The sequence below is a fragment of the Ciconia boyciana genome, chromosome 3 (assembly GCF_034638445.1).
Source record: "Ciconia boyciana chromosome 3, ASM3463844v1, whole genome shotgun sequence".
In the NCBI taxonomy this organism is placed as follows: domain Eukaryota; kingdom Metazoa; phylum Chordata; class Aves; order Ciconiiformes; family Ciconiidae; genus Ciconia; species Ciconia boyciana.
In genome coordinates this window covers 58416682-58431582 of record NC_132936.1, presented here as the reverse complement: position 1 = coordinate 58431582, position 14901 = coordinate 58416682, and the positions used below count along the sequence as shown (strand labels likewise).

The 14901-nt window shown below is 44.0% G+C and overlaps 1 protein-coding gene and 1 long non-coding RNA gene across 2 annotated transcripts in view; both read right to left on the bottom strand.

Annotated features, from left to right (window-relative positions):
• HSF2 (heat shock transcription factor 2) overlaps positions 1 to 11209 on the bottom strand; it is a 47442-nt gene extending 36233 nt beyond the window's left edge. Inside the window, exon 1 of the mRNA XM_072855774.1 lies at positions 11100 to 11209. The gene's annotated coding sequence lies outside the window, so the exon portion shown is untranslated. The remainder of the gene's footprint in view (positions 1 to 11099) is intronic.
• A 1452-nt stretch (positions 11210 to 12661) lies between these two features.
• Positions 12662 to 14580, bottom strand: LOC140649089 (uncharacterized). The gene is made up of 3 exons (XR_012041463.1): positions 14237 to 14580; positions 14021 to 14101; positions 12662 to 13302 (listed from the first exon to the last, which is right to left on the bottom strand). It is a non-coding gene; the product is annotated as an uncharacterized lncRNA (long non-coding RNA).
• Positions 14581 to 14901: the final 321 nt, after the last annotated feature.

Genomic DNA, 14901 nt, shown 5'->3' with positions numbered 1-14901 from the left:
AAACAGAGATGATCTATGGAGATAACACAGGGTAAGTGAAGAGATCACTACTGACACATCCTAATACCTTATTAAACTGCTTTTACATCCTGTGTAAAGTAGGCATCATAAACAAGGTTCTAGTATCCTTCACTTAGTAACTGAAAGGCAACAAAAATATGTCATCCCATGAAGCATTGTGTTGCTCATGAACACAAACAAGTTTTAAAGCAAACAAATGTGACATAGTGACAAATTACACATGCTTATACATGAAGCATGGATGACCTTTAGGTTCCCAGAATCATAAACCTGGGTCTCATTTATTAAAAACATGCACTAAAGTGATGTTGAAAGATGCCAGAGGCACTGCAAAGTGAAATTTTCCATTTTGATTTAGATGAATTAATTTTGTTTCACAATTTACTTAAAGAAAAGATCACATTGATTAAAGAGGACTTCATCACATCTTGAGTATAAAAACCCTAGACCTGAAAAGAAAATTGCATATAGCAAACAAGAGAGGAGGGAACTGGAAATAGCACACAGAAGAGCATGTTGGTCAGCCTCTGTAATGGTTGCCATGTTGTTGCATCCTTAGATCACTAAGGCTGCAAGTCAGGCAGTGTTTCTATGGAGAGGTAATACCTTTTATTAGACTAACTAATATAGCTGGAAAAGAGACCTGATGTGCATCTGGGCACATAGGCCCTTTGAGGTCACCGTGTGACCAAAAGCTTGCCTGGCACCCTGTCCCATTATAAGCCAGTCTAATAAAAGATAATTACCTCCCCTCCACAAGCCTCATCCGATATATATTGTTATACCACATGCAGTCTCTGCAAAGAGATGATAGTGAAAAACCAGGATACTGGTTTAGCAAGAGTCATGTACCATCATAACACATAATCTCTCAATACCATCTCAACACAATCTCACAGCACCTCATCAAAATGTCACGAACAGCAAAAAAACTACGCCAAACAAGCAAAAAGCCCTCATATACAGGAAGACAGTACATTCAGGAAACTCCCTACATTGAGGGAGCAGCACTCTACATGCTTATTTTACGTCTGTAATGCAACGCTATGGAAAAAGGCAGCAGGAGGAAATTCAATCCCTGGGAACAGGGAAGAACTTAATTATCGCAGTGGTATTTATTAAAAGGAGTTCCTGTATTACAGGAGTTGTTTCTCTTAGAAAAGAGCAGCAACATGGGGAAGAAAGTTAGCCAACAATCCATCCTGAACAGATGAAGCTTCACCTGGAGAAGCAGAGATTATGCAAGTCCAAGCTAGTCACCTTGACAACCTCCTGAATTAGCTTGAAAGGTCAACTCTTCAAGAAAGTACTCAAAAGCCCTGAAAAGGTCTCAGGGAGGTACCAGCCTTCAGCTGGCTCCCTGGCTTTCACCACAGAGTTCTCTCAGAAAAGCCTCAACTTGCACAAGAACACATTAGGCAATTTAAGTTTCCCAACTTTCTTTTACAATACAGGATTTAAACCTCTGCTTAAGAAACATGTTCTCATAATACAATTGCACATCAGACATAACTGAGTAACTCTCCAACAAGCATAAGGCACTCCAGGCATACTACACTGTTAGCCACCTTCAGGCATCTAAAAAGATGTCTAAGCTAATGACTCTAGATTCAGGAAGCCACACACATCTAAAAGGAAATTTATCCCATACTAAAATAAAGTGACTTAAGAGAGATAATTTTCAAACTAGAGTTTCTCAGTTTAGCAGATAGCTTATTTCTTGAATTGTCTACCCTGCTAGATAGTTGCCTAGCTGCTCTTTACAGGGAATAATCTGTGGAACTTTTCCAGCTAGACACTATCATACTAGATACATGAACACAAAGAATATTATTATTAATTTGGCAAGTACTGGGATCCTGAGGACATTATTTGAGAATGCGGGTCAACATTGTTAAAAAATGACAATGCTTTACATAACAGATGCAGTAGCCCAGCCTACGAAATGCAGTACATAGCAGGCTGTTGGCTACCACATTTCATTACCAGATCAGTCCAATCCCATTAAGCAGGCCCCCTGTAGCAACCGACAGATGCACAATTTCATAATGGAATAGTTTTCAGCAGTCAAGAGTAAAACTGGAACAACTGTTTCACAGCACTACCCAAAGAAGGATTTTGACTCTTGAGGATAGTGGTACAGAAAAGAAAACAAAGAACCTCCCACCCATAAACCAAGAAAAAACCCATATGCTCAGGGTCTTGATACATACCAGCTTTAGAAGGATTTGACATATTGTTTTAATGATTGAAGTGTGGAATCCATTACATCCTATTTTCCTTGAAACTGATGAACAACAGCTAACACCTTGTTGACCTCCTCTGGATCATGCTTACCAATTTCTATACAAGGTAAAGGTCTCTAAAACAACCAAAACAGAACACTGAATAAAAGCAGTGAGAAAGAGACAAAACGACTGCTTAAGAAGTTCTTTTATTTAGCATTCCCCTCACATTCTCAAAAGGTTCATGAAAAGGAAAGAAGGATGTGTATGTGATCGGTACCCCCTGGCTCCTGACCCCTGGTAATGTGGTTAGCATAACAAACACCATTTTATAAGACAAGCAGCCATTCTCTGGGACTGAGCAGGTCATGTATTCGTTCCCTTGCCCTCATTATCAGGCCCTGAAGGTCCTGTGAACCAAGGAGACAAACCAAACAGATTTCTTCTTCCCCTCCCTACCGTCCTCAAGGTTCCTGGGCGCCAAGCCGATTACTCCCTTCCTTGCTGGCCTTGAAGGTGCCAGGCACACGGCCAGCCAGGTGCTGTTTATGTCCCCATCACAGAACAGGGAAGCATAACAGCACACAGAGCACTGTCTGTAAAATCAAGCAGTTACAAGTCCTAAGAGGGGAACTTGGACCAGAGGTGCTGCTGGACAGTGAGACCCGTGACCCCCCCGGTGACCAGGGACGCTCCGCTGTCATCTGCTTCCTCCGAGGACTGAGGGAGTGACTCGTATTCTTTTATACAATTTTTCGAGTCTAGATTATGATTGTTATATTGATACAGCAAACCACGTATTAAGATTTGACCTGACCTGCAGAGGGTCCAGGTGATTAGAAATTATAAGTTCAGTTGTATCACAAATGCTGTATTATGCTACTTACAAATTGATTCTGCTTGTAGAAATGCTGTGCCATTCTAATCATAAGTTCTGTGCTATACTAATCATAATATCCTGTTAAGAAAATAAAGCTTTAATTGTAACTACAGCTTAGTGCCGCCATCATTCTGCCAAGGATCCCTAAAAGAACCTGTCTGTCCCCTTAGCGTTGGGTGACAGAATAGGAGAAGGAAAATGAGGTTGAAGAATCAGAACAAGCAAGCTTGCGCACTTCTAACATTCACATTAACCGAAACGGGAGATTAAATGAGTGCTGTTCATACAGCTTTTTAGACACAGATGTTAGATTTGCAAGAATTGCCAGCATTTCAGGATCAGACACGATTGTGCATTCTGAGACAGGACAGTTTGTGCCTTTGAGTCTTTTGACATTTTTAACTGCAGATAATGTATTAGGTTGCTCACCATGAAAAGTTTTCTTGTACCACAGTGCAAATACTGAGGACTACAGAAGCTGTAGTCGTACTGTCTGCAACCAGAATAACTTAATAGCAGCAATGCTAACTGATGTTCTCCAGCAACATTTGACAAAGGCCTCTCATACCTTACAAGGTGATTATGACCAACCAAGAGTCCAAGATTAGAATGCATCCACATCTGTGATTTGTGAGATATCCTAAGACTAAGTATAATATTTAAAACCAATTAACAAACTCTGGATATTATTACGTGGAAACATAAACCGAAGTTACTTATTTTCATCTTTGACAGCACCTTTTCCATTTTGAAAAAGGGATGTTGGTGCTTGCCAGAACCATATTGTCCTTGCTTAGGAAAGCCCAACTGTCCTGGTTCCAGCTGGGATAGAGTTAATTTTCTTCCTAGTAGCTGGTATAGTGCTGTGTTGTTTTGGATTTAGGATGAGAATAATGTTGATAACACGCTGATGTTTTAGTTGTTGCTAAGTAGTACTTACACTAAATCAAGGACTTTTCAGCTTCCCATGCTCTACCGACTAAGAAGGCTGGGCGTGCACAAGAAGCTGCAAGGGAGCATAGCCAGGACAGCTGACCCAAACTGGCCAAAGGGATATTCCATACCATATGATGTCATGCTCAGTATATAAACTAGGGGAAAGCTGGCCGGAGGGCCGCTGCTCTGGGACAGGCTGGGCATCAGTCGGCAGGTGGCGAGCAACTGCATAGTGCATCACTTGCTTTGTATTTTTTTTTTTATTATCATCATTACTATTTTATTTCAATTATTAAACTGGTCTTATCTCAACCCACGTGTTCTTGCTTTTACTCTTCCGATTCTCTCCCCCATCCCGCCGGGGGGGGGAGTGAGTGAGCAGCTGCGTGGTGCTCAGTTGCCAGCTGGGGTTAAAGCACAACATCAACTCATATTGCATAACTTCATGAAAGCCATTTAAAATGAAAAACAAACAAAGTTTGAGTTAAGTGGCATCTCTTTGTGTTAAAATAAAAAGGCAAAACAAAACAGTTTAAGACTTGCATTAGCAAGGACAACAGTATGTTCAGCTGCCAAAACTGGACATGGATGTGGCCAAAGTTCTTATGACCTTCTGTGAAAAAACAGACAGACTTAAGTTTTTCCCCAAAATGTGACTGGGACATGGGGAGAGAGGGGGAAGGAGAGATTCAGAATTTGAAGGCCCTTTACAAATACCCTAAAGTTTAAAAGACAATTGAGGTTTCCAAGTTTGGATAAAACCCCAGAGTGAAAAAAACAAATGCTTCCTGCTCCCCCCCCAACCCACAAAAGCATGCCCCCATAAAACCTTTGGGCTATATTCTCAGCTTCTGTAAGTAGATACTGCCCAGATGCTCAGTTCAAGTAAACTGCACTACACATCTGATACCCATTGAGAAACTACTATAAACACAAAGTCTCAAATACATAAAAGTTCTTCAGCGTAAGACTAAATAACTCAATCCTTAGAAAAGAACAACTCCCCTACACACCCTTCCCCCAGCCAAAAAAACCCAAACTTACAACTGAGGAACTGAAAAAGACAGCAGTTCACAGCAAAGAAAACTTTCAGAATATTATTTGGTGGCAGAAAACAGTAAGAGGAGAAAGTTAACAACGGAATTGAAAGAGGAATATATGACAATTGTATTCTGCCAAAATCTGAAGAGCTTATATTAGCTAATATAAACATACACATACCATCTTTTTCCTCCCCAAAATTTTATTTTTTTGTGTATGAAATTTTTGTAAGTTTATCTTAAACTTTATATCTGTTTCTGATGGCTGCCACTGAATTACTAAGCATAATAGATAAAATAATTTCTCCTGTTAATTCTTACATTCATCTTGGCTTAAGGACAGAAGTAGTTGAGTGCAAAAAAACACAACCAAAGACTAAAACTTTGTTGCTGTTTAGGATAACTAAAATATTTATGAAACTTGTCACAATATTTGGAACAGGTTAGTTTTCACTAGGATGTGACAGACGGATTACTCAGACAATTTGAGCAAAAAGAAAATAGAAGGAATGACAGCAGGTTCTTGGAATGCATCTATAAAAGAAGTTAGTAAAACAGTTTTGCTGGGTTGATTTGCCACTTAGATATTTTTGAATGCTTTGGGTTGGAAGGGACCTTTACAGGTCATCTAGTGCAACCCCCCTGCAATGAGCAGGGACACCTTCAACTAGATCAGGTTGCTCAGAGCCCCATCCAACCTGACCTTGAATGCTTCCAGGGATCGGGCCTCCTCTACCTCTCTGGGCAACCTGTTCCAGCGCCTCACCACCCTCATGGTAAAAAATTTATTTCTTAAATCCAGTCTAAATCTGCCCTCCCTTAGTTGAAAACCATTGCTCCTTGTCCTGTCACAACCAGCCTTGCTAAAAAGTCTGTCCCTGTCTTTCCTACAGGCCCCCTTTAAGTACTGGAAGGCTGCTGTAAGGTGTCCCTGGAGCCTTCTCTCCTCCAGGCTGAACAGCCCCAACTCTCTCAGCCAGTCCTTGTAGGAGAGGTGCTCCAGCCCTCAGATCATTTTCATGGCCCTCCTCTGGACCCACTCCAACAGCTCCATGTCCTTCTTGTGCTGAGGGCTCCAGAGCTGGACGCAGCACTCCAGGTGAGGTCTCACCAGAGCAGAGCAGAGGGGCAGAATCACCTCCCTCGACCTGCTGGCCATGCTTCTTTTGATGCAGCCCAGGATACAGTTGGCCTTCTGGGCTGCGAGTGCACATTGTTGGCTCATGTCCAGCTTTTTGTCCATCAGCACGCCCAAGTCCTTTTCCACAGGGCTGCTCTTGATCACATCATCCCCCAGCCTGTATTGAAACCAAGGATTGCCCCGAGCCAGGTGTAGGACCCTGCACTTGGCCTTGTTGAACCTCAGGAGGTTCACATAGGCCCACTTCTCCAGCTTGTCCAGGTCCCTCTGGATGACATCCTGTCCTTCTGGCCTGTCAACTGCACCGCTCAGCTTGGTGTTGTCTGCAAAATTGCTGAGGGTGCACTCGATCTCATTGTCAGTGTCATTGATGAAAATATTGAACAGCACTGGTCCCAGTACGAAAACCTCTCGTCACTGATCTCCATGTGGACATTGAGCCGTTGACCACTACCCTCTGGATGTGACTGTCCAACCAATTCCTCATTCACCAAACATTCCACCCATCAAATCCATCTCTCTCCAATTTAGAGAGAAGGATGTTGTGGGGGACCATGTCAAAGGCTTTACAGAAGTCCAGATAGATGACATCCGTAGCTCTTCCCTTGTCCACTGATGCGGTAACTCCATCATAGAAAGCCACTAGGTTGGTCAGGCAGGACTTGCCCTTGGTGAAGCCATGCTGGCTGTCTCAAATCACCTCCCTGTTCTCCATGTGCCTTAGCATAGCTTCTAGGAGGATCTGTTCCATGATCTTCCCAGGCACAGAGGTGAGGCTGACAGGTCAGTAGTTCCCAGGGTCATCCTTTCTACCCTTTTTAAAAATGGGTGCAACGTTTCCCTCTTCCAGTCACCAGGGACTTCACCTGACTGCCATGACTTTTCAAATATCATGGAGAGTGGCTTGGCAGCTACATTAGCCAATTCCCTCAGGACTCTGGGATGCATATTGTCAGGTCCCATAGACTTATATATGTTCAGGTTTGTCAGGTGGTCATGAACCTGATCTTCCCTTACAGTGGGAGGGGCTTTACCTCCCTCTCCCCAACATGTTGTCCATTGACTCGGGAGGGGTGAGGAGAGCGGTTGCCAGAGAAGACTGAAGCAAAAAAGTTGTTGAGTACCTCAGCCTTCTCCTCGTCTGTTGATACTAGGTCATCATTCTTGGTCATCAGTGGAGGTTCACTTTCTTTAACTTTCCTTTTCTGGTTGATATACCTGTAGAAGCCCTTCTTGTTATTCTTTGCTTCCCTTGCCAAGTTCAGCTCCAGCTGCACCTTGGCCTTCCTGACCCCATCCCTACACAAGCGGGCAGCGTCCCTATACTCTTCCCAGGTTACCTGTCCCTGCTTCCACTGCCTGTACAGTTCCCTCTTGCTCTTTAGTTTGATTAGCATGTCTCGAGTCAGCCATGCTGGTCTCTTCCCTTCCTTGCCTGATTTCCTACATCTGGGGACTGAGAGCTCTTGTGCTTTATGGAAAGCATCCTTAAAGATCTGCCAGCTCTGTTCTGCTCCCCTGTCCCTGAGGACCATTTCCCAGGGGGTCCTACTGACTAACTCCTTGAAGAGCTGGAAGTTCGCTTTCCTAAAATTTAGGGTCCTGGCTATACTCCTCGCCTGTCCCATATCCCTCAGGACTGTGAACTCCAACAATGCGTGATCACTGCAGCCTAGGCTGCCTCCAATCTTGACGTCACTGAGGAGCTCACTTGCATTGGTGACCATCAGGTCCAGTATCACATCCCCTCAGGTAGGGGTGTCTGTTACCTGGGTTAAGAAGTTATCCTCAAAGCACTCCAGGAGTCTCTCAGATTGCCTACAGCTCGTCATACTACTTTTCCAGCAGAGGCTGTGGTGGCTGAAGTCCCCCACTAGGACAAGAGCTTGCAAGCATGAAGCCTCCCATAGCTGGAGGAAGGCTTCATCAGTAGGCTGTCCTTGATTGGGTGGCCTGTAGTAGACACCAACCACAAGGTTCCCTTTGTTGCCCCGGTCTCTAATTCTTACCCATAAGCTTTCGACTTGCTCATGGCTATTCAGGGACAGGGACAGCTCTTCACACTCTATCCATTTCTTGATATAGAGGGCAACACCTCTGCCCCTCCTTCCCCGCCTGTCCCTTCCAAATAGCCTGTAGCCATCGATAGCCACGCTCCAGTCATGAGATTCGTCCCACCAGGTTTCAGGAATGGCAACTAGGTCATAGCTTGCTAGCAGCATGGTAGCTTCCAGCTCCTCCTGTTTGTTGTCCATGCTGTGTGCATTTGTGTAGAGACACTTCATCTGGGCTGTCAGCCACGTCACCTTCCTAGTGGAACACCCCTTGTTTCCCTTAAGGTGTTCCATGGAAGTTTCCTTGTTGGCTCCTACTACCTCAGGAGGCCCCAGCTCATCTCCGCAAGACTTTGACTGTGGTGCAGTGTCCCCAGCACACCGCTGGGCAACAGGTTGAGTGCCCATACTAGCACCCCGTCCCTCTAACCATTGTGTGTTCTCCTGCGGCTTGCCACAGGCAAGCCTGATATGTTCCCCCTCCCCCTTCGCATCTAGTTTAAAGCCCTGTCAATGAGCTCTGCAAGCTCCTGGGCAAAGATCCTCTTTCCCCTTTGAGAAAGGTAGCTCCTATTTGTCACCATCAAGCCTGGTGCTGTGTAGGCCACCCCACTGTCAAAAACCCGAAAATTGTTATGTTGATGCCACGCCAGCCACGGAGACATGTATTAACAGACTAGGTCTGCCTGTTCCTTCCAATGTCACTGCCCACAACGGGAAGGAGGGAGTAAAAAAAAAAAAATCACCTGTGCCGCAGATTCCCTCACTAACCGTCCCAAGGCCCTGAAGTCTCTTTTAATCTCCCTTGGGCCATGTACTGCAACTTTGTCACCTCCCATGTGGAAGAGCAGTAATGGGCAGTAGTCGGAGGGCTGTACCAGGCTAGGAAGTTTCCTAGTGATGTCTCTAACCCAGGCTCCTGGGAGGCAGCAGACTTCCCTATGAGAAGGGTCTGCCCAACATATTGGACCCTCTGTTCCCCTCAGCAGGGAGTCTCCTACAACTATGACGCATATATTTATGAGATGCTTCTAAATCTCACAATCAACAAAGAGAAACCAGCTAGGAAAACTAAAGTGGAAGGAAACTCTAGTGAATGTTCATAAAATGAAGTTAGTCTTTTGAAAGCAGAACACCAGGATAAAAACCAAGATAAAAATAAATTCAAAGAATTGATAAGACAGATCTCATCAGATGCAAAGTGACCTATAATGCATTAACAAATTAGACAGTAGATAATGGTGTACTGTAAGTTAGCAAACACTAAATTTTTCTGCAGAAAAATAAGAGGAACAATCATCTGATTGACAGGTTCACAACTCGAGCCTTAAGACCAAAGCAAGTACTTTTCAAACCAAGGGTATGTATGCTTTAAGTCCTGGGCTTTGAAGCTAAAAAGATTAATCCTGCCTTTGCTTCTATTAATCCCTGCTGCTGTCCTCCGAGATACTACATTGGACAAGATAACCAAGCAGATATAATACAACTACAGTAAATCTGATAGAAATGCAAGCAAGATGACCCAATGTATTTTTAGGGGCATGCATGAGCTTAATCTTTACACAGGAAAAAAAACCAGCTTGGAGTAATCGAGAAGAGAAGCAGAGGAAGTAGCTAGGTAAAGGCTAACATATATGGAAGACAGGGTAGAGAGGACAGATTTATAGCAACTCTTAATTAATATAAATTATTTGAAATACCAAAGTAATATAAAATTTTAAATGATGCTAAGCAATTTACAAAACTGAGCTAATTATGTATTTTCATTCCTGCGCTGCACTTGTCAAAAAGCTTAGAGCAGCTTTCCAAACAACATGTTGCTGTTCCTGCCAGTGGAATTGCTGAGCTAGTACTATAAATGCCCAGAATGGCACAGTGCTAATGCAACGACTTGGGCCTTTATTTGAGATCTGTTTTAATAAACATACACTGTTTTCTGTCTTTTGAGTCACAAGAACAGGTTTAGGCTTGTACATTTTAGTTTCTTAAAAAAAGTATCAATCACCATTCAGTCCAATAGTCTACCCATGCAACTGCATTCAATTTTTCATTCCTGTCCCCTTGGCTTACAGTTACATAGATATTACAGGCATCCCCTTCACATGAATAATTTCTCTTGGGGCAGGTCCTCATTTCTTAAAAGACAAAAGCAAACTAATTCTCACCTTTTCAATGTGGAAGTGAAATTACTAGGCTGTGCTTTCAGTCTTCTTGACATTGTACGCCAACTCTAGATGATTACTTCCACTTTGATTTAGCGCTCCAATTGAGAATGATGGTGTAGAAGCACTGAGTGCTTTGGCTATGTTCCTTCCCATGCAAGGGAGTCAGACGATAAATACTAAGGCATCCTGTTAGTCTTAGACTGTTCTAAAAACTGTTATGTACTGAAAGTGGAGGGAGTGCATAAAATTGAAAATCTGTTTTTTAAACTTAATCAGTAACGCAACCAAGAGTCATGATGAATGTACTTCAAGAACAAATCAAGTCAGTAAGCATATCAGTTAAGGCTTTTGTAGGAACTTCAGATTTTGTAATTCAGTAATTCATTTTGTAATTCTATCATTTTAAACCTTCACAGACATACGTACTACCATCACTAACCTTTTTTATTGTTTTGTCTTTTTAAGCATATTCTCATAGCAGAATAATTAACTTAAAAAAGATAGCCCAGCCAAAGAGAGATTGTGTGGAGTTAGCCCAGATCAGCTCCCTGACCCACATCCCTGCACAGCTGGCAGACCCCAGAAGCCAGTGTAGGCTCAAGAAAATGTACATCAAGTAATTTCACTTGTGACTCACCTGCCTGCTTCTCAGCTCATTAACATCAACTGGCTACAGGTCAGAGTCCTTTCAGGGGCTGGTTCTCTCACTAAGAGGAGCCAAGCAGGTTCTTGAGAGGTTAAGAGATGAAGCTTTAACTGATCCTGTCATCATAAATAGGGAAATAATAGGAAAGTTAACTCCAGTCCCTGAAGCTCATTTGGAAGATGCTGTTCTTAAAAAAAAGAAAACCAAAACCAAAACAAAACCAAACAAAAAACCAACAAAAAACCAAAACAAAAAACCAAAAAGACATACCCACAACAAAAAAAACCCCAAAACCACCAAAAACCAAAACACCACACCCACACCACAACCCCAAAACTACAAATAAAGAAAAAGTACACCCATGAAGGAGAAAGGAGTGATGGAATAAAGATTCAGAGAGGTGTCAATACAAAAAGGATATTCTAGGCAACTTCTCCATCTCTCTTGAAAGAGAAGATTCACATTTATCCAGTGGATCTGTTACAGATCACGATTTTCTGTACTTGTATTAGCGTGCTGCACTGAAACTACTACAAGACCACATCAGACAAGAGCTTGTAAACACCACTAACTTGTAACAGACACCTTATTTAAAAGATGCACTGAGGGGCCCAAATAAATTTCATTTACAAAATAAGCCACAAAATTAACATTTTAAAAACTGAAAAGCTTTTACTGACTCAGGATTTTACAACCCTAGCATTTTAGTAATGAATGACAAATTCTTTTTCACAATTCTTTCAGAATTCCTGATTTCACTTATTTTAATGTAAAACTGTTAATATTACTCAAATCTACACAATACTTCTGCCATCACATGGTATGGTTTCTGGAATCAGTGTAACTCCATGGCAGCATTCCATGAAATACCTGTTGGTCAGAAAAGCCTTTGTCCGCAGCTCACAACTAAACAGCCTCTTAAAAATGAGGGGAAAAAAGAAAAAAAAAAAAGTCTTTTGACTCTTCTCCAGCATACAAAAGTCTGTAAAGACAAAGATTGTCCCTTGGTTTTTTAACTATCATCCTAACAGAAACAGTTAGCCAGCATGACTTTTGAGTTCAAAGTGACAATTCTGAAAGTTACCGAATCAAATAAACCCCACACAATCTAGCCGAATAGACAGAGATACACTCCTCACTCATTCTGTCTCAAAGACATCAAAACAGGAAACTCTCATACTGGACAGGTTTGGGGTTTTTTTAAGTATACAGAGAAGAATCAAGTTTCAAACCTTGACATCTAAAGCACCATAAAAAGCTCTCACAAGCAGTTATCAAATTTCTTGGAGTGTGAGCAGCAAGTCCTCTGTGTGAAGTCTTGCTCAGTGAGCCATAAATTCAATACTATCCTAAAAATAATAAATGCACAAACCCAACGTAATGTATTTAATTAACAAAACAGTGATACACCACAGTGAGATTATTTACTGATACAGTTGTCACACTCCTGCCAGGCATGGATTAAAAAGTTGTTTTCAGCCAGGGCTGTCAGTTTATCACTCAACAACCTAAACATAACACAAACCTAGCTTCATGTAAATACAACTCCCACATCTTCTCATGAAGGCTACAGTCCTTCCCAAGAGGACCCTCAGCTGAGGCTGTCCATTCTGTTGCACTGTTCCAAGTCATACATGCTGCAAAAAGAACTGTGCCTCCCAAGCATACACAGCCTCTTCATCATATCTCAAGTGAGCCAACCCACACATTTAACAGATCAAACAGAAGCCATGCTTTTGTCAATGAGGCGTCTTACAAGAAGCTCCTCTCCAGGTTTCTACTCTTTCTCTGTCCCCTTTGCTTTGCCAAAATTCCTCTCCCAGCTCCCAGTTTCCCTTATCTATCCACCTGAGTTACAGGCAAGATGTGCTGCACGTGACTTGAAGGCACTGAGACACTGGAAGTCTGACCAGCATGCTCTGGATGACCACCCAACTGACTACTGCCTCTTGCAACAGATAAGCTGCTGAATTCCTTCCTTGTGTGGTACAAGTAATCTGTGACTTTCTCTTCCACGAGGGCACTAAATCTTATAAGATTTGGAGGACCCTATCCCTTTTCAGGTGTCACAGGAGTGAAGATACACACACACATTGTATAGACTTCATAAAGACACAGGACCTTTACAGATGAGCTGTTATCCATGACAGCCAGCAGAACTGATCAGCCACTGAAGCCTTTAATACTGTTGACCCTAACGAAGTTGTGAAAAAAAATACCAGATTGAGAAAGACACAAAGATCTATATTAAAGAGTACCAACTGCTGCATTTCATCCCTAGTACTTAAACCCAGATGTCCAGATTATAGTTAATTTGTTAAGACACAGCTGAAACCAACAAACTCCCCACCACCACCCACCAAATTGCCTCACTTCTATCTTTTCACCTGAAGAAATCACAGAACAACACACAGGGCCCTTTGCTATTTAAGGCATTAGAAAGCAATATTTTATTTTTTTAAAAAGAATCATCAATGTGGGGTTATTAAACTGACATTTCACCAAAGGTAAGCAGCAGCCTCAAAAAAAAAGGCTGTCTTGTTTCCATATTAATTAATTAATTAATTTTAATGCTCTTTCAAGAACAAAATAAAATTGACAAGAAACAATAGCATATGTCTTTCCAAGCAGCTTTTGTCAGCCTCAGCCAGAATCACTAGGTCATTGCCAGGGACACTTTAACTACTCTCTGTGATGCCTTAAAGTGTTGGTTTGTCCTGAGACACAGGCACATACAGAATCCACAGCATTACCTGAAGACAGGCATTATTAAATACTGTGGTATTCTTGCACAGCCTTCCTTTCAAAAGCAGCTCTTTCTTGATTTGGGAAGATACATCCTAGTTTTAAACTACAGCCAATCCTCACAGCAGGCTGGTAAGGATTAACGCCAGGCCCTCCTACATACATACCCAAACCACCACGAAACTCTGCAGTTGTCCCAACTCAGCCAGGCGTCACCTGGGGCCGCTCTCCTGTCAGCCAGACGCGATCTAGACACAAGGCAGAGGAAGGCTTCGTTACCAACACCGAGGTACCAATGGCCAGACTCCCCAACACCGAGGTACCAATGGCCCCAGCGCGCTGCCCCACAGCTAAGCCGGACACGCCGCGCTTCAAGCTCTCACCTGGCTGAGAGCCCCCGCATCACTAGGAGTTACTAAAACCCCGCGGGCTGGCAGAAATAGCGGTTTCACTCGGGCAGGGCAGAGAGGCCGAAGCCCCAGCTCTCCCTCGCCGACGGGTGCCACCCGGGACGCAGCAGGGGTGCCGCAGCCGGGCCGGCCGCCTCGGCCGAGCCCCCCTCACCTCACGGGGGCGGGCGGGGAGGGGGGAAGAGGCGCCAACAGTCAGCCGCCCGCGGCGGGGGGCACCCCGCCGGCAGAGCCCGCGCTCCCCCGGGCCGAGTCCTGCGCCCCAGCCGCACCGCGCTCCCCGCCCGCGGCACTCGCTGAAGCCGCTGGCTCGGGGAGCCCCCACCAGCGCCCACAGCCCCCCGAGGAGCTGGGGCACGGCCAGCCCCCGCCTCCATGCCGCGGCCGCTCCGCCCCGCCTGACCGCGCCCCGGCGCCCTCCTGCACCATGGACGCCAGGCCGAGCAGCAGGGTAGAGCGCCGACAGCTCGACGACGCTCCTTCCCGCCCCGCGCAAACCAGGGAAGTGGAAGGGGCGGCAGACATATTGGACTGGGGCGGAAGTCTAGTGACACCGGCCTCCTCGCTCATTCCCGAGCGAAGGAAGGGGTTGCCCTTAACCAAGATGGCGGAAGAGCGCCCCTGGGTGGCGGGAACAC